This window comes from Parasteatoda tepidariorum, chromosome 6 (genome assembly GCF_982258835.1).
Source record: "Parasteatoda tepidariorum strain Cologne lab strain chromosome 6, Ptep-v5.0, whole genome shotgun sequence".
NCBI classification, from domain to species: Eukaryota; Metazoa; Arthropoda; class Arachnida; order Araneae; family Theridiidae; genus Parasteatoda; species Parasteatoda tepidariorum.
The window spans coordinates 83,962,165-83,982,893 of NC_141760.1; the positions used below are offsets into that span (position 1 = coordinate 83,962,165).

Consider the following 20,729-nt stretch of genomic DNA (forward strand, 5'->3'; position numbering starts at 1 on the left):
TTTAATATAAATAGTATAATTCAATTATTAAAAGTTGTTGAAAAATTCTTCAACGAATGTATATTAAATATTTCTGTAATTAAAGTAGAACAGAATATAAAAAAACTATTAAAAAGGAGACAAATGAATAATTTGTAGGTGAATACACCGTTATAACTATTAATAATTTTATGTTCATACAACACAAAATATCTCGATCTTTTTTGTTAACTAAGGATTCCATCATCATAGGACTTTTCTGACAAATAAGAATGCATCGAATAAGAAACAATTTTAAGTCATCGTTTTTAATGATACAAATTTTGTAAGTGTTAAATTAGTTTTAATTAGCTTAACTAGATTGGATTATTATTTTCGTATTTACTACTTTTATGAAATTTAAGCAAGAGCATAATGCATGGGAACTTAGTGATTTATTTATAATTTTTAAAAGGTAGTATCGTTTATTAATTAGATTATTGAGACTTTTACATGCATTGTGTTCATTTTCATTGTTTCAGTAAGTTTTTTTATAAATGTAGAAATAATTTTCATTAATTATTTATCTTATTCTTTCGGCAAATTCTTGATCCGTAAAATAATCATTTGCACTTATACACAAAAATCAAATGACGTAATCCAAAAAAATAATGCTAATAGGATGATGTCATTCTACTGATACGCCACCTAACGGCCGCGTTTGTTGTGATTGTTCCCCTCATCTTTCTCATCTCCAATATTTTCACCCCCGCTGTGCTCTTGTAGCTCTTTCCTTACGGGCGCAACTCTGCAGTGCCGATTACACTCCCACTCACCATCTTCTGACTCTTCCTCATCTCATTGCATCTTCATTTCCTTCCTGAAGAGCAATTATTTACGTTTTTTATTCCTTCGTGTTTTGAATAGAATGTTTACAAAATCGTTTGCTTTTTTAATGTGTAGAAAATAGAAGAAAAATAAAGAAGACGATTTTATTTCGAATCCTGCTCAGGGATACTTAGTTTTCAATACAACAAGGATTATTGGTATTAAGGTAAGTATAATTTTTGCAATATTATAAAAGGGCAACGTTTATTGCGAATACTATTTATTTTTAGGGATAAAATCCACGTTTATTGATTGCCAGAAAGAAAAAGAAAAACGTAAACATGAACTGTCAAAATAATTCAGGGTCATAAATAAATTGAAAGCAAGTTGTGTGTGGTGCAGGCCGGACATGCGCATGCGTATTACTATTATTTTATTTTGTGTTTCTTTATTTTAATTTCTTGGAAAAAATTGGAAATTATTCGGGATTATAATAAGGTATATTCAAAAAGTTACTCATCGCTTCTTTGAAAACGTTAAGAAGATTTTGGCTTTATATTTAAAATTCTACTTTTATAAAAAACTTAAACGTTCTGTAGCAATCTGAGATCGCTTAAAGTGCCTGAGTGGAATTTTATTATTTTTTTATTTCCAGTGAATATAAAGATTGAATTTAAGATTGGGAAAATGAATTAAGGTTATGAGATGAAATTTTACTCTGTAAATTTTCTTAATTATAAGCTAATTATGATATCTAGAATCCTTTTTAGATTGTACAACAAGAAATTATTTTTTTTAGTAGAAAAAAAAGCAAATTTTCTTTACATTTAATGGTTAAAATTTGAATTCAGCTTAGTTTAAAATCAGAATGAATATAATTGATACCAGAATATGAGATTCAATAATACATTGATGTTTTTTTTTCTTTGCTTTTTTTAGTTTCTTGGTAAACAATAACAAATATCGTATTTTTGAGCTGTAGAAATTATTGAATATAATTTTGAGTGGAATTAATAATTCCCACAACCATCACCATTTTAATCAATCCTGCGTTCATAAATTAGAATTGTTTAAAGGAAAATGCGTAATATGCCTCCTCCACCCCTTAATATAAAGACAATAGCGAATAAACCTACAGTATATTGTATTTGAAAAAGAAAACTAACGGAACTCTTTTTTTTAGATGCTATGAAGTTTTAAGCTAGCATATTTTAGATTTTTTATTTTTATTTTATAACATAACCATCGTTAAACAGCCAACCCAATGTTTGGGTTTACGACTAATAATGCTCAACTCCAAAACCTTGTAATTTTGAACAAAATCCAGAAGACAAGGGAACACCTGGATCAAGTATTGGGAAAAATTTGCCTTCGAGGAGGACTTTTTGATGGAACTACCCCGCATTTGCGTTACATGGAGTGGAAAACCACGAAAACCTCCCACGGTTTTTAATTAAAAAATAAAAAGCAGCTGCCATTTTTTTTGTTAGATCATAAATCTAGAAATATAAATCAATTGTTTGAGTTGGGATTTGAGCCCTTAATCTCAGAGGGCGAATAGCTTCACCGTTGTTCTACGAATCCTAGGGAGATAAAAAAAATTTCGTTATTTTGCAAGTAAATAAATTTAAACTTTTTTTGGGGGGGGGGGGTACTATTTTACGACATGGGTCAGCATTAGAGACAAATTTTTACCCTATTCAAGGTTTTTAAGCATTTTTTTTTAAACTTACGCTCATTTCAATTTCATTTAATTTAATACTGATTTTACAGATCTACGTACGCTTCTCTTGTAAGCAGGTTCTCTAAATGCTTATGAGAACTTTTGCACTTCGAGTTACTTTTTTTAATTGAATTTCATTAAAAAGAATAATTTTCAATTAATAAAAATAGAAAATTTGGTTATTATTAACATACATCAACAAAATTAATAAAATTTTTCCGCTTAGATGAAAAGTTGTAATTTTTTAGTTTAGCCCTTCTGGACAGAACTTTTTTTTATATTCATTAAAACTGATTTATAATATTTAAGAATTGAGTTTAAAATAGTGAGAATACAATTAAAAAAAACCTCATTTAAAAATTACTCTAATCAATCCTGACTTTGAATGGAAATACGATGAAATATCTAGTAAATTAGTAACTAAAAACAAAATATCATAAATTAATGATGCGAAACTTAAATTTATTTAATAATTTGGATAGCGAATTCCCCCTCTGAAACTTCTGAGAAATTGAAGAAAATTCCGTGCGGTATTATTGGAACAAATCACAAACATTACTGTTTAAAAAAAAAAACTTTAAATAAAAAAAAATGATTTTATGACTTCGTTTAAAAATATTCAACTTATTTTAAATAAACCAGATAACATTTATCTAGTTAAAACTTTACTTTTTTTTATCGAAAAGATATTAAAAATGGAATTGCCTATAAAAATCTAAAGAAAAAAAAATTTCGACAACTGAAAAAAAACTCTCAAATTTGTGATTTCCTTCTTCTTTTATTTATTTTTTTTTTTACTCATGATTGAATAAAATATCTCCCGTTTCAATAAAGTTGAAACTTGTAATGTTTGTAACTTGTGGAAAAGAATAAAAATCTTACTATATATAACTACTCTTACTATTTATCTTCCAAAAATATATAGTAGATAAGAAGAAATTTTCACAATCATCAAAAAATATCTTTCTCAATAGAGTAAGAAACATATTTTTCTTTCAGTATGTAAAATTTTCTATTTAACTGTTGATGCTTTTTGAAATGGTTGTTGATTAAAAAAACTTTGCAAATGTGCTTTTTTAAGAAATTAATGAATTATTAGAACGATAAAATTAAACAATATAAATGCTAGCAAACCACTTATTTAATTCTTGATTAAAACTACATAAGTAATTAATTAATAAACTAAAGATCTCAATAAAATGAAATGAAATTAAATATGTATACAAAGAATAATTTGTTAAACGCTCTTTACCTAACATTTAGTGCCTTTAATTACAATGTGTGAATAGCTTAAACGTATAAATTGCATTAAATTAGTATCAATCTTCCTTTAAAATCAAATTGATATAAAAATCAAGCCATTTAGCATCGCAACATAAATCCAATCTTAGATAAGAAAAATTGTACTGTCAAAATAATTCTACCAGAAAAAAAATTGTACTACCAGAGAAAAATAGTACTACTAGAATATGGTAAAATTTGCTGTGTTTCTGGTTCTATGGGCGCACCAAAGAGCTGAGTAATTTTTACCGAAGGTTGTTGTTTGGTAATGATTCTCGTAAAATTAACAAAAAATATAGCTTTATAATATGTAACAAAGTTTGAAAAATGTGGCAAAATTTGGTTATTTGTTATGAAACCTTAGAGCTTGACATAAAAATCATTTATTCAATTAAAATTGATTTTCAGTTTTGTATTGTTTACTAAATGTGCAGTAATAAGAACTAGTTTTGAAAACCAGAATTTCGGTAAACTGTTGCCATATGAATGAAAATATTACCAAATGAATGGTTTAAATTCCGTATAAATTGGTTTTATGAAACAGAATTACAGTTTTTTTAAAAAAGAAGAAAAAAGTCATTACCATTTCTCAAAAGAAATGTCATACAGTACGGTAATTTTACTGGAATTTTTTTCTCCGTTTACAAGTATATATAATTTTTTGAGTACAGCCAATAAAGCTTTAATGAATAAATATAGTTAATCGGGTTTTCTTGAAAATCACGGAATATCTATAAATAAAATCTGTTAATTACAGATATTCCGGAGAAGAAAATTAAATGTATGTAGATATTTACAAATTAAAAAGCTTCATTCCTTGGTGATTGATGTTTCTGAATTTCTTTTGTTACAGAGAAACTTATTTAAGTGTAACAGAGTACTCAATTCAGAATTGATTGCGTATATTTTACTTTCCTACTAAGCTCTGAAACAAATTACGCGTTTTTTATTGATTTTCGTAAAAACCTATATCACGCAAAATAATCTTTCCATGTGAAATGATCAATAACCTAAACATTTAGGCATGGTTTCTCTAAATATTATCAAATAAAAGGCCATTTTTATTTGAATTTAATTCAACGAACATTTTTTTTTACACTCAGACTTTTTTTTTTGAACTATTTCTATTGATTAATTCATACAAATATTTTCGAGTCCTGCACAATCATTAATATACTTCCATTTAAATGAAATGCAAACTATTATCGTAACACATTTAATACTTTAAACTTATTAATTTTTAAAAACATAAATATTACTATATTTGTTTATTTATTATGTACATTAACGTATACATTTTTTATATACAATAAATTTATCTTGACTAACAACTTATTAAAATTTAATTTTTTTTAAAAAAATAAAGCCTTTTAACGTATATTGTATACTTATAAGCACTATTTTTTGCCCATTATACTCCTAATTTTCACATTTTATAAATAAAAAAGTACATCATCGTATTCTATTAACACTTGATAAACATGACAAACAGATCCATAATAACAATCAAAGGTAAACTTATCCAAATTTATCTCAATGGTTGCAACCATTGAGAGAAATCTTATCAAGTATTATTCTTATCTATCATAAGCTTTTTTTACTATTCATTACGCAAGACAAATTCGATTACAGCATATACACAATTTGCAACAGAAAGTACTTATGATGAAAACAAATTTAGTGTATACGTCACCATTTCTGAAAGAACAACTCTTAGAATGCATTATAGCTGTTTACATTCTAATCGAAAAATGGTTTGTAATTATTGCAAATATGATAAAAACGACAGTTAATTTAACGCTTGACGCACATTATTAAGTCCAAATGTCTATGCTATAAAACTGCTGCACTGAAAATATTTCAATGCATTTGTAGGTTATAATTCATTACCTAGTAAATATATACAGGATGAGTCTGAATAATATGTAAAAACTTCTAGGAGAGTTAGAGCACATCATAAAGGTTAAGAAATGCACAGGAACCCATGACAGGAAATATCGTCGTACGTCGCTAGGGGCTCTTGTTTATTAGGAACTGTTTCTACTTGTGTCTTTGAACAGGTGTTTTTGTTTATCTAAGTTATCTTGATTTATTTTTTTCTAATAATTATTGTCGAAAATAGTATTTAAATTAGTTCAGCATTAGATTTTAAATCCTAATTTAAAGATTTAGCGAGAGCTTCCAAAATTAATCGTCAAATCTTTAAATTTGGATTAAAAATTTAATACCGAACTAATTTAAATGTCATTTTAGATATTTAATCATTAGAATACTTGAAATTAGGATAATTTGGATAAATGAAAAATATCTATTCGAAGACACAGGAACAAAAAGTTTGGCGTGCGATGTACGCGCCACTTAGCAAGTACGACTTCTAGGGGAGATAGGGCACATCATTAGGATTATGCAACTCTTAATCCTTATGATGTGATCTACGCCCCCTAAAGTTTTTACGACTTGTTCAGACTCATCCTGTACGCATATTGCATCATCAGATTCCGATATATTAAATATTAGTGAAGAAATTAAGCTCGAGAAAAATGCCCTCAGGATCTTTTTAGCAACCTGGATATGAATTTTTTCTGCATATATGTCAAATACATTCGGAAGAAATTGCAGAATAAAATAATGTTTTCAAAAAATTCTGTATTTAAATTTGAATTGCTCTTTTAAACTTGCTTTTTTTCTGAAAACAATATATGTTTTTTTATTGCATTTTTCTATTGATTTTCAGATAATTTTTAATTTTGTATTGAAAATTGTTTATAAAGAAACAAAAAAATATTTATAAATGTTTTTGTTAATAAAAAATCAAACTATCAAATAAGTTGCTTATATTAAATAAATACGTTTTGTTTATAAAAAAAATTCAAAATATCAAATAATTTGTACATAAAAAAATATATTTTATTCAGAAAAAAAATCATTTTTCAAATAAAATATTAATTTCTCAATTTAAAATTTAAACAGATGCTTAATCACAGTTTTAAGGAAAAAAATAATAGTTAAAATTATATTTGGGCACTTATTTCGTACATAAAATACATATTATTTTAAGAGACAAAAGAGCAGCATTCTTTTCCATCATACAAAAAAAAAAAAATAATAGTAATTGCTATTTAAAATAGAAAGTTTTCTTTTATTTACCGCATGTGCCCAAACTTACATTTCTAGTGATTTATGTCACGAATATGCTTTAACATTACTAAAACTAATTTTGAGAAAAAGCAATTTTTTTAACATGTTTTGACTTTGACCGGTTGATCTTCAGCTGATGTCGTGATTAAAGGAAAAGTTCTTTTCACCTGCTGCCTTCATCCTACTTCTTTGTTGTTTCCAGCCATCTGAAGGTTGTCTGTTTTTAAGAAAAAGTTTTCCAGTGGATGAAGGATCATTTTTTTGCTTCTAAATAATGATTAATATTTATTTAATATTTAATATTTTAATACACATGTTTAAAAACTAGTTAAAATTAAGTTTGCACATATATTTAAAATCTTAGTTAAAATATATGCTGAGAAAAAAGTATGGTTAAAACTACAAGAATATGGTAAAATTTACTGTAGGGGAACACCGACAATTTCAGTAATTTTTACCGAGATTTAGATAATATTGACAGTCAAATATGGTTTTATAATAAAGTGATAAAATTTGGCAATTTCATCTTGATATTTTAGAGCATGGCGAAAAACCATTTATTCGATTAAATTTACATTTTAGTTTTATATTTTTTACCGAATGCGTGGTTATAAGAACTATAATTTTGAAAATCATTTCCGGTATATTTTTACCGCAGGAAAGAAAAAATTAAAAAATTAATGTTTTAAATATCGTATATTTTAGTTTCATTAACCAAAATTATTATTGCTATTATTATTATTTTTACCAGAAATGTCATTACCATTCAGTACGGGAATTTTATCAGAATTCTTTTCTCTGTGCATGTTTGAAATATAGGTTTAAATTCTTGTTGAAGAATAGGTTTAAAATCTTAGATGCCTTCAAAATCTAGTTCAAAATTGTGTTTAAAATCTAAGTAACGGACACGTTTAAAATCTAGCAGCAAGATATGTTTAACACTAGATTGCCCAAGGAAGTCATTTTGACTGCTTTTTAACCGCTTTTTCATTTGCAGAAAATGTGCAAATAATAATGCATAAGTTATATTTTTCTCAAAATGTATAAATATTTTTTATTGTTAATATATACTAATAACTTGTTATATAACTGTAAATAATATTAAAAAATATTAAAAATTAATTAAACAAATTTCTTTACACATTAGATATTCATGCAGTCATTTTGACTGCTTTTGGGCAACATAGATATTTACTAAGTTTCTGTCTTTCTAGTGTTAAATTCTTAGTGGCAATACAAGTTAAAAACCTAGTTCGAAAATCAATTTTATATCTAGTTTAAAAAATGTGTTTAAAATCTAGATTTTTTTCTCTTACCTTAATAAAATTTATTTTTTTCGCATGCCAACAGTAAGATTATTAATTCCATGCATGAATATTTAAAAATAACATATACCTGCATGTTCTTTGATTTAAGATATTTGAATAGTATTTAAAAGTAAATTTCGAATATTTGAGTTCCTTATAAATATGGGATATTCAATTTCTAGATTATGTTTTCCTTCCTGGATTTATATTCAATATATTTAGTAATAAAACATTAAATACAAATGGTTAACAAAAACAAATGAAGTAAATAAAACGGAAAAGAGAAATAAAATTAATAATAAAAATTAAATACATTTGTATTACAAAAAACACATATTATTTTTAATTCGTATGTTAACATGAAAAAGGGGGGTAAGCATTCTAGAAGAAAGCTGCAGTTTTGATTATACAGGTAATTTACAAGTTTTTATGCGTCTCATTATATGGATAAAATGGCCATTATTCATAGAAACTAAAGTCAATTTTAAAGTACTAATTGTAAATTTTTTTTAAATATTTCTAAATATTACATAATTTATGTAATATTTAGAAAAACTTTTAGAGTTATCTTTAATTAACTTTAAGTTTGAATTCAAAGTGGGAACATCAGCGGACTTAATACTCTGTTTTACATTCTGGTCGATTTTGCAGGAGCTTCTAATTTCGTTTAAATATTGAAATATAGAAAATAATAAATAGCTTGTTTATGAAATATGCAAATAAAATATTAATCTTTAATTTATATGAAATGTTTATTCTAGTTACAATAGTTATGTAATGTTTATAATAAGACCTTTATATTTTATATAATTAATAACCTGTGAAAGTGATGGATCTTGTAAAGTCACTACAACTGCAAGAGTACAGAGATTTTTTTATATGGCACTGCACTAACACGAATTAAATAATAGTGCTGATAAATACTAATTAAAAAACAAAGTTAAGTTGAATTTATCAGTAAATATTAAAGTTTTTGCAAAGAATGTTTAAGAAAAAGATCTAAAGCAATATTTACGTATCTAAAATTAATAGGCTATAAAAATGAGCTATTTTATCTTTGATACTAGAAATCTTATCTTTGTGTTCAAGCTATCCATATAAAAGATATGTAGTTAGTTTTATAAAAATATTGAAAACTTATTCAGGGAAGCAGTTTCTAATAGCAAGGAATTAAAAAATTTCTATAAACTTCGATTTTGTTTTAAATAATTCCATTTAAATTATAATAATGTTTTAAATAATTTCCATCAATTAATAATTCCATTAAATGAGATCGCAAATAAAGGAAAACAGGAATCGCAGGAAAAATAATGCAATAATTATTATTATTATTTCTTAAGTTTCGAATAGGTTAATACAAAGACAAGTGCTTTGCTGACATTATTGCATAGATTCTTAGTTATAATGTAACTATGTCAACATCAAAAATTTTAAAGAAGAAAAAATTCATTGTATTTTATGAAACATTATCGGAAAAAAATTAGACAGAATTAGTATCCATAGTGTTAGATTAAATTAGTATTAGTACACGTTTCACATAATCACTCACCCTATCAATAAAAAAAACATAATTCAGAAATGATGTCCTTATTTATATTGCTTCCATACTTAGGGCATAAACTATCGAGCATTCTATTTATCATAGACATTAATTATTTTGTCAAGTTTCTAGCTAATCCCACGCGTGAAAAAAAAAAACAATTTATTTAAAGTCTTAAACATAATACACAACGCCAAATTCCTTTTAAATGTGGTCGCTGATTTAAGCATTTGAAGTAAAACTTACAGTACTAGTAAAAACTATAAATATGTTATAACTCTTAAAACTACACACAATTCTATTTTAATATTGCTTTTATGCTTATCTCAGAAAACGATAACCTACAAATGAGGATCAATGTCGTTTGAAAGCATTTAACATTGTAATAACATTTTAAATGTCAGCGTATTTTGATATCCTGTATATCATATCATGTAACGTAATTCGTCTGGCTGCAGCGTTAACTATTATATCAATTTTCATTCAGTTAAAAAGAATTTTTAAAATCATTGATAATGAGCTGAACATGTATTTTGTTTTTTTTTCTTTTGTTTCACCTCGTTTGATTTAAAAATACTTTCATTTTGTTATAAGACCGATTAAAAATTTTATTACACACAAAACAAGTTTCTTAATACGCTTTCTATGTCTGTTCTAATGCTGCATAAATACTCATACTAAAAAATCTTTTTAAAAGAAATTTTTTTATTTTTTATAAAAATGTGTTAAAATTCTATAAAAAGAAAAATAATTTAATGTGTTGAACTCTGCTATGTAATGCATTTGTAACTGCGCTATAAAATTGTCTTTAGGTATAGTTTTATAAAATGCATTTTTATCAAAAAATACAGAAGAATAGAGTTTCACAAATTATTTTATTATTATTTTTCTTTTTATCGAGTATCTGCACTTTAAAAAATTTCGGATCAAATTACGGTATAAAGTACCGGCAGTTTGGGTGCACCATCCGTAAAATCCATTTTTACCATAAAATATTATAGCTTTTAAAGTAATATTTATTTAATTAAAATGATTCAGTAATTTTACGGTAATTGTTACTGAAAGAATTTCGGTATATTAGATTCTTTTTTTTTCGTAACATGTTCTGAAAAATGGATTTTGCGGTAAAAAATATCGGCACCCTGAATGTCTCTACATTTTACTGCAATTTGATCCGGAGTTTTTACAGAGTTTTCATTAAAAGAACGCTAAAGTACTTAATTTTAAACAATAACTTCTCACTTTTTCGAGGAAAAAAACTTGATTATTATTACTATTTCAATAAATTTTAAGAAAATATTCGTTTATCGATTCTATACAAATATAATAATACTAGCTGTACCCTGCGTGCGTTGCAACGCTTTCAGTTTGAATTTAAATTTTGTACTTAAGTGTGTAAATGAGATTTGTGATTATGATTTGAATAGAGAATTTTATTTAATGGTGAAAAAACCAGTGATAGTCTCAACAGTTAATTCTCTAGGATATCGTTAGTGCATTTTCAAACAGACATGTATGGTGATGCACACCGACCATGAAACATATTTTGGATGATGATCTGAAATAATTCTGGATCAATGGCGTCATGAATATTTCTGCTGCTATGATCTGACCAATTTGTCCTGGTGTGAGTTTTTCAATAAGCCAAATCATGTGGCAATTCTCTTTTTCTGCCGTTCAATAGAATGCATCAAACACCGTGTCTCTCTAAAAACATGACTTTTCACAATAAAACCAAGTTCAGAGCTTAATATTTGTTTTAACTCACGTGTGATAATGCATCATGAAGATCCGATGATGTTTGCCTAAGTTACTAAAGTTCTTTAATTTTAGCTCAAGCAGGATTGCATGTGAATGTATTAAATAACTCTAGCTGTCCATATGCGCACCGATACTTGTAGCAGCACCGAATGAAGTCATTTGGAAACACGAATGTACTGACCTATATTCGCCAAGAAAAGTTTCTATTGATTTGCTTGACCCGATAACAACGTTGATAATGGCTCGGCTGGCGACGTTAAATCTGGTAGTTACACTTTGCCTCCAGAACAGCAAATTCCAGCTGTTTCATTCTTAAATTTGAGAGCACTACAAAACATACATAATTGATCCATTTTTCCGATGATGACGCTTGGGTGAAAGACTATAGTTGGTTATCGGATCATAGTGAAATGCACTGAGATTCAAATCAGAGTATTGGCAGCGTCTGAATAACGAAGTGCGTTCTTGATTGATTTTTATTCTTGCATCCCGTTGCTCTGATGTTTCCAAGGAACAGGCTTGATAAGTGCGTAGTTGATTTGTTAACAGTCTTCTTTCCCGTTGCTCTGATGTTTCCGACGAACGGGCTTGATAAGTGCGTAGTTGATTTGTTAACAGTCTTCTTTCCCGTTGCTCTGATGTTTCCATGGAACAGGCTTGATAAGTGCGTAGTTGATTTGTTAACAGTCTTCTTTCCCGTTGCTCTGATGTTTCCAAGGAACAGGCTTGATAAGTGCGTAGTTGATTTGTTAACAGTCTTCTTTCCCGTTGCTCTGATGTTTCCAAGGAACAGGCTTGATAAGTGCGTAGTTGATTTGTTAACAGTCTTCTTTCCCGTTGCTCTGATGTTTCCAAGGAACAGGCTTGAGTAGTGCGTAGTTGATTTGTTAACAGTCTTCTTTCCTGTTTCTCAGACGTTTCTAAGGAACGGGCTAAAGCATTGTGTTCTCGATTAGTTTCAAGTCTTACTTCCCATTGCTCCGATTTTTCTGAAACACGGTTAGTTTTCTTCTAGCGTGCTTGAGATGTTGATCGACTAAGAGCGATTCGTTTAGGCGGCATACTTTTGCAAATATTCTCTTTCAAACAAAAAGAAATGTAGAAGTTGACAGTGGTCGCAAATTTGCTAATTCGAAAATTCACGTATTTATTTTAAATAATAAAAAAGCAATAAAAATGAAATAAATTAAATAAGAAATATAATAATGATAAAATTTAAAACAAAAATCTATTTTTGGTAAAAATATACCTGTGGGTGCCCCTTGACGAAATTGGTAACTTATGTTTATCACCATTCCTGTTTGCGCGTAACACCGCGATAACAGGAATGGCTGCCAAAACATAATGATATTTTAATAATACATTGGAAAATTTCAGCAAGACATCGGCCAAAACTTTATAAAATTGCAATGAACCCAATGTAAGCAAAATTAATAAACCCAATAAAATGCATTTTGAATCGAAATAAAAATTAATGGAGTAGGCACAGAAAGAAAAGGGAAAAAAACATCTCACTTATTCATTAAGCTTGAATTTCCTCAGTTTTAGGTGCACAGAATTCTCTAATAGCAGTTAGATACTGTCTAAATTTATCATGAATAGAATCTGTGTTCCTCCATCGCCACATAAATTCGGCGAAATACGAATTGAAAATGGCGTCTGTGGTATCGGAATGGCGGTGACATTTTTTTCTAAAGTCCTTTTTTTTATGACTGCCCACATACCTTCGATCCTATTGATCAGAAGCAAAAGTAACCTAACCAGCCGGTATCCAACATAGAACTAACGGACTTCTGAAATTACATATACCGTTGAACATTTAAAAATAACGCTGAAATTTAAACGAATCAGAATCACGATTGGGATTCAACATCGGCCAGCTTGGAGATCAACTGCTATCACAACTTGGTGAGAATCAAGGGGCGGGGCACCCTCAAATATAGTCTACTCCTATTTTTTAAATGAAATAATTAAAATAAATGTGAATTCGCAAACTTTGTAATAATAAACAATCTAATAGTTTTCAAATGACAACTGTCAGCAATGAAAAATTGCATACTAAATTGAGCTGAAATTGCATACTAAATATAAATAATTATTAAAAGCGTGCAAGATAAATAAAATTTGCTTTTGCCTTGATTTTTATTAAACAGTTTTCACAATACTAAATCCGTGATACGACCAATAATTACGAAACTTATTCTCGTTGATTTTACGTGCTTGTGCTCACCTGAAATAAAGAACCGAATTATGATTAAATATTAAAGTATATGTAATTTACTTTTATAAAAGAATAGAGCTATAAGATAGAAAATATCAGTGTTGTTATCTTCAAGATATTTGAAAACTGATTCGTGTACAGCAAAATTTAAAACAATGGCTAACTTTTAACCAATCAGAAAATTCCATTTCGATTTTCGCTGATACCGCTGGAACGGTTTGTGGCAGAATATTCTATTGTGAATCTAAACCATTCTCGAATCCTTCTGAAGGTACACAGAAAATTTCATTTAAATCAGTCCAGCCGTTTAGAAGGAGTTCAGTGACATACACACGAACAGACGAAATATATATATAAAGATTAAAATCACCTTTTTATTCTTGCGATATTTGTGCCTTTTTAAGTCAAACTAGTCCAAACAATGATATGATATTATATGCATTATGATGAAGTTTTTATCATCTAAATACAGTAAAACGTAAAATACAATACCGTTTGTACGTTTTCATTGAAACAAAAATCAAATCTTTAGACTAAATAGTTCAACTTTTAGATAGATAATATGTCGTGGATTTGTAACAGTTATTCGTGACTATTAAGTGAAGTTTAGTGTTTAGTTAGGTCCTCTCTGCAAACTATCAAAATGGCGAAAAGTATCAAAATAAGAAGACCCAAAATCAAAGTGAACTGCGTTTAGAAACACGCTTTTTAATATTTGTAGAGTAAACCAAAAGCTGCTTTGTGCAAAAAAAGTGAAAATTGTTATTATTTTATTTATTTATTTTTTAAACTAATTCCAGTTAGAAACAAAAAGGGAGCGAAATTTTCGGGATTTCAGAAAGTATAATATATTTGTGAATGTATAAGCTATGCTTGTCCCATTTAAAGATCAGACAATTTTCTTCCACCAAAATAGATTTTTATTTTCTTTGTCGAAAGAGCTTCGAAGTACAATCTTAAATTTACCACTTATACAAAACAAATATGATATCCAGTAAAACATATAAAATCCTCGTTTATGACAATTCTCTGTGTCGGAAATGCAGAACAGAATCCCATGTTACATTCCGGAAGCAGGTGTTAATTAAATTAGGTATTCCTGCTGGGCACATAAACAAGTTTTTTTTTTTCTCGCTGTATCAAGCATGCAATGGTATATCAACTTATGCGGGATCTTTGACTCTTCACTTTAACCATCGATTGGTAGTTGCTAGGACGACGGGGTACCCTCACCGGGGGACACGCCTTTACACAAAATCTGTAAGGGCATCTTGTGGTCAAAAACAAAGAATGTTTTTGTTATGTGCAGCAATTTTACGGTTCTGGTCTTTTGATTTGGTAATGCGGCATTAATTGTTTTTTGGGGATCAGTTTAATGACCTTTTTCCGGGAGGGGAGTGATACGGTCTGTTGCATGTGGGTGAATAATGGTCTTCGGGGTGTTTAACAATTCATTTGTAATATAAGAACAAATTTGAACACGTGTTTTGATGAATGAGAAATTTTATGACATTTGCGAAAGTAATTTTTATCTTTATTTTCTGGTTGATATCTTTCTAAAGACTTATAGATCGCATATTGATGGAATCAAATCTTCGTAGTTTGTCCCCCCCCTTATTGAGGGGGGGGGACTACACTGTAAAAAATTCCGGATCAAATTCCGATAAAAGTACTGGCACTTAAAGAGCTATTTTTTACAGTAAAGTGCTTACGTAAATGTTTAACATGTCCTTTAACTGAAAAAAAAAATCTAATCTATCTTAATGTTTACAATAGATCAGTATTTTACGGTACCGTAAAATCAATGAATCACTCTAATTAAATAAATATTACTGTAAAAATTATGGTACAATAATTTATGGTAAAATGGATTTTGCGGATGATGCACCCGAAGTACCGGTACTTTGTACCTTAATTTGGTCCGGAATTTTTTACAGTGAAAGCGATAGCACAGACCACTATACATTTAAAATCAGCTAACATTAAAGTTAATGAAAAATGCAACAATTAGTGATACTTCAAATTTTCATTCCATTACAATTACATTTGTAATTTAATTATGATTATAGCCATGTTTTTCAAAATTATATATTGGTAAATTTGTAATAATTTGTATTTATGTCACTTTCTCTTTTCAGAATTTTAATATGTTTTGCGGTAAGAAATTTGAAAAGGCAATTACTTGGCTTTCCTAATATCTTATAAACGGGCTATGTCTCTTTAAAAACTTATAAATGCCTGAAAAATTAATTTATTAAGAGAATTGTGTACGTAAAAAGAGAAAAGGAAAGTTTGTAAGGTGTGTTTTTCGATGTCGCCAAGAGGGAAAAAAATAAGCTCCAGTTGAAATGCTTTACTCTTAAAACAAAGTTATATTTTTAAACTGTGTGATATCATCTTGTTGTACAGAATTATCTGCGATGCAAAACAAACAAATAGCTTAAATATTTTTAGAGTTGTGAAACTTTTTTAAGAAAATAGCCAATTTTTCCACGTTAATGAAAATTATAAAAAGCAATTATTTGTTATCAATTTTTGCAAATTATTTTGCAGTGTATTTCTCTATGTCTCGAGAACTTTTCAAGTTAATCGAAAAAAAATTGCACGCAATTTGCAAAAATTTGCACAAAAATTCGTTTATTTAAAGATAAGTTCATACAAAAAATGATTTTTAATAATTATTTATTATTTTTTATTAAATTATTTAAGAATGATTAGGAATTGTATGTTAAATTAGGAATTGTTTGTTGTACAAATTTTTACATCATTTTAAAGAATGCAATTTTACATGCCTTAATACAAAATTTGAATGAAATTGGTCGGATAGTTCCTGAGTAATCGAAATTTAAAAAATGACTTTTTTACCTGGGCGCATAATTTTAAAAAATTGCCTCATCCATTGTCTAGTGTTTTTAAGAATATTTCAGCATAATTTGTAGGGCAATATTTTTGCATTACGGATATTGATTGATAAAATTATCGTTGTGTTTATGGTCTTGTAAAAAGTTATTTTTCACCTGTGTTAACCATTTATGTTTTTGCTCTTGTTATCTTTTATTGTCAAAAGGATTCAAAAAGCTTAAGAGATCCGTGTTTAAAAAATTCTTATCACATAAACAAATTGATGTATGGATAAGTTTAATCTATCTTGTTCGAAATTTGAAGAATTTATTGGTGGACATTAACGATAAAATGTAAATGTTCAAAAACAAAACAAAAATTCAAATATATTGTTTACACAATTTAAGTACTCTGAGTGATTAAAATAGATTCATTAATATATGCCTCTAATTTTAGAATTTTTTATACGAAAGATTGCTTTGACTGCAATTTTTCTGAATTGTTTAAAGAAATTTTTTTAATACTTCTGAAATTGAAATATTCATCGTGTATCGTTTTCTAATCAATATGTAATTAACGCAAGTGTAATTAACGAAGTTTTAAATTTATTTTTCAAATACATTTTTCTTAAGAAACAAAATATATTTTAACTAAAAAAAATTTCCTCATTGCTACCAAATAAAATTAATTAGAACGCAAACACACTTTATTTGGGAATACAGCTTTCAAAATTCTTTATATTACATTTCAACGGTAAGATGCAGGGTCGGGAGAGAGTTGGGCTCTTGTCGAAAAGGTCGTGAGTTCAATCCTTGCAGTAAATTGTGACTAGCTCACTTTAAATCTCTCTGGTTACAAAGTCCTCCAAGTTCCCATAACAAATCATACCTCTGAATAGGATATTGATCATTTTCTGGTCCAGGTCGAAATTGCAATCTGTGGATGTATGAATTTGTCCGCCTTATAAACAGGCTGGGACGCATGTGTGTGGCAGAAATCGAATTCTTGGCCATAGATGGCGCCACTGGAAAACATGAAAGAGCGCACCATCTTTGCCTTAATGGCATACGACAACAACAACAACAGTAGCATGCAATTTCTTCCCCCAAACATCTTGAATAATAAAATTATAAAACCTTACAAGCAAATATATACCGATAATTTATGCAAAAACAATCAATAAAGCAAAAAATAAATTGATTATGAATTAAATAATCTGTTATATGGTACTAGGTATCCTAAAAATAACCCACTATTTTTTAAAAAGATTATTAAAGAAAAACGAAAGGAGAAATGTACGTTTTACTGCTTTTATCTCAATAATCTAGGTTTATTTCACCAAATTTAAAAATTAGTTGTATAATCTGTTGAAAAATGGTGATATTATTCTACTATTCTCTATTTATTAACTATGTGCCGTATTATTAATTATTTCAAATTGAAAAAAAATTTAAATATATATTATTCTGACTTTTAGAAAATACTTATTAGATTTTTTTTTCTTAAAAATTACAGTAGGAGCAACTTTTTTAGTTTGTTGATGCATGCAAAATGAATTCGATCATGACTATGAAAACAATTACATTGCGCAGCAAAAACTATCTATTTTTGTTTGCAAATTTAACTTTTAAAAATAACATGCAAATGAATAACCTGGTTGAAGTTTGCTGAAAGTGCTTAAAAGAAATACCACTACAAGTACAGGAAAACGGTAAAAGAAAATCAGATTAAAATAAATTTTCATTGTGATTGTGGTTGAAACCATGATTCCCTTAAGTGACATCTCCACATCTTGGAGGAACCTCCAAGATGCAGACTAAGTTCTGTAACTAAGAACAGTTTCATGAACCTTCTCCCTCCAAGCATGACCCCTTTCATGAACAGCCCTTTAGAAAGTACATTTTAGTAAATTTCATATTTCATTAGTTTCATTTTCACATTCTTTTTTTTTTAAATTTAAGATTATTATTTTTTAATACTAAATATTTTCAATACCACATAACAAATCTAAATAGCTTTGAAAAGAAACTAAATCATTTATAATATTGTTTTGTTTCTTTACCTTGTTCACAAGAAGTACTTAAAAATAATATTTCACAGCTTTCAAGTGCTACATATCCGGCATTCATAAAAAGAACCGGATATCGAGTTGGAATTTGTCCAAGATAAGAACCTTGTTCGTATCTGCTTTTTTTTTTCAAACCATGATAATAGATTAATTCTATTTAATTGATGTAAGAGCGTAGAGTACAAAACATTTAAGTGATAATAATTAATATCAATATCATTCATAATCCAGTTTCATTCTTAAGACCGCTAATGTCTCAGAAACTCGTAAAGAATTATTTGTAACTATTAAAAACATTTAGGACCATTCATGAAAGTTTTGCTACATATGAATTAATTTTATTTGTAAAACATTTTTTATGAAAAATACGGTACACGGAGGCTAAAGTAACAATGTTAAAAGCAAAAATGTGATGCTTATGGTATAACCATATAAATACATAAAAAGACGATTTATTAAAATTTACTTTTGAATAGATATTATTTTAAAAAATATTTTTTACGAAAAATAAATTACCAAACTAAAGTAAAAATCTTAAAAACACAAATATGATGCTTTTTCTCTAACAAAAACCAAAAGAAGTAAATAATTATCTCGTATAATTTTTGTAACCTCTAAAATTTGTCAAAAACTAGTAGGACATCCAAATTTTCGAACACTAGCTCACTTTATTTAGTTCGTGATGGCTCTGTTTAACTTAATACCTCAAATTACACTTAAAAAAAAGTAACGTCATTACCACCAAAATATGGTAAAAATTTACCAGAACACAGAAACGTTTGATAACTTTTCCGTAAGTACTTTGATAATGATTTTAGCAAAATTAACAATAAAATATGGTTTTACAGTATGTGATAAGATATGGAAAATGGTTAATTTTATCATGATTTTTAATGATGATTTATTAATTTTATCATGATAAAACGGCGGTTTCAAATTTTTTTCGGTTATGGAACCCTAAAGGATCAACATTCTTTCGATGAAACCCAGACTTTATAATTGAAGTATATTAAGACAACTGTGAACTTTTTAACACTATAAAAGGCTGCTTTATATTGAAAATATTTAATAAGATCATTTTTTCATTGTTTTATCATTAATAATCTTATAAGAGGTTTAAAATCCGAAAGTTGAATTTCTGGAGCTGAATCAAGTCTTATTAGGAAATAATTTTTGGTGTAAATGCATTAGCTGAAAATGATTGAAATAAGCAGAATTATGATTTTTGTTAAAATGAAGACGAAAAAGAATTACTGAAAAAAGTTGATAATTGCTAGAAAGGAAACATATTTATTTACTATCTAGTTATTTAATTTTAGTTTGAAAAGCGCGATGGAAAGTACTAATGCGATATTTTACAAAAGTTTGTCCTTTTCATAGTTTATTTAATGCAATTGTTATTTGAAAAATAATGTATTTTTTCCCCAAAAAACAATTTGCAGTTTCTTTTTTATAAGCATTTTACCTTAAATAATCGAAATATTAAGTAATTAATGGATTAATGATCGGATTTAAATTTAATCACAGATATCAAAAATGGTTAAAGAAATACGTTATAATTTTTTTTTTTAAATTATTAACTTTAGAAGCCGCTTTACGTCTTTCATGGAACCCTAAAGTTCGCGGAACACCATTTGGGAATCACTGTCTTAGCGCATGACATGAGAATAATTTATTCAGTTAGATTTAATTTTCGGTTTTGTATCTTTTACAAAATGTGTGGTAATAAGAATTATAATTTTGAAAACCAAAATATCCTGTTAACAGATTATATGCGAAAGAAAAATTATTAAATGAATGGTTTAAGTACCAATTATTTTGGTTTTATTACCAGAATTACGTTGTTGTTTTTTTATCAGAAATGTCATAACCATACAGTACGGTAATTTTTCCAGATTTTTTTTTTTTTTTCATTTTTCTTGTCCGTGGGGTTAAGTTTAATCAGTTCTCGTTTTGTAATCTGCTTTAGTCAAACAAAGTGAGTAATCTAGCCCTTCTAGAGAGTTATCCTTCTGAAAGTCTTAACTAGTTTCTTTACCCACCCACACAGAAAAGACGAAGAA

General features: G+C 27.8%; 1 protein-coding gene across 1 annotated transcript in view; it reads left to right on the plus strand.

Moving 5' to 3' along the window:
- Positions 1-681: 681 nt before the first annotated feature.
- LOC107450117 (tubulin polymerization-promoting protein homolog) overlaps positions 682-20,729 on the plus strand; it is a 36,107-nt gene continuing 16,059 nt past the window's right edge. The window contains exon 1 of the mRNA XM_016065852.5: positions 682-1,012. The gene's annotated coding sequence lies outside the window, so the exon portion shown is untranslated. The remainder of the gene's footprint in view (positions 1,013-20,729) is intronic.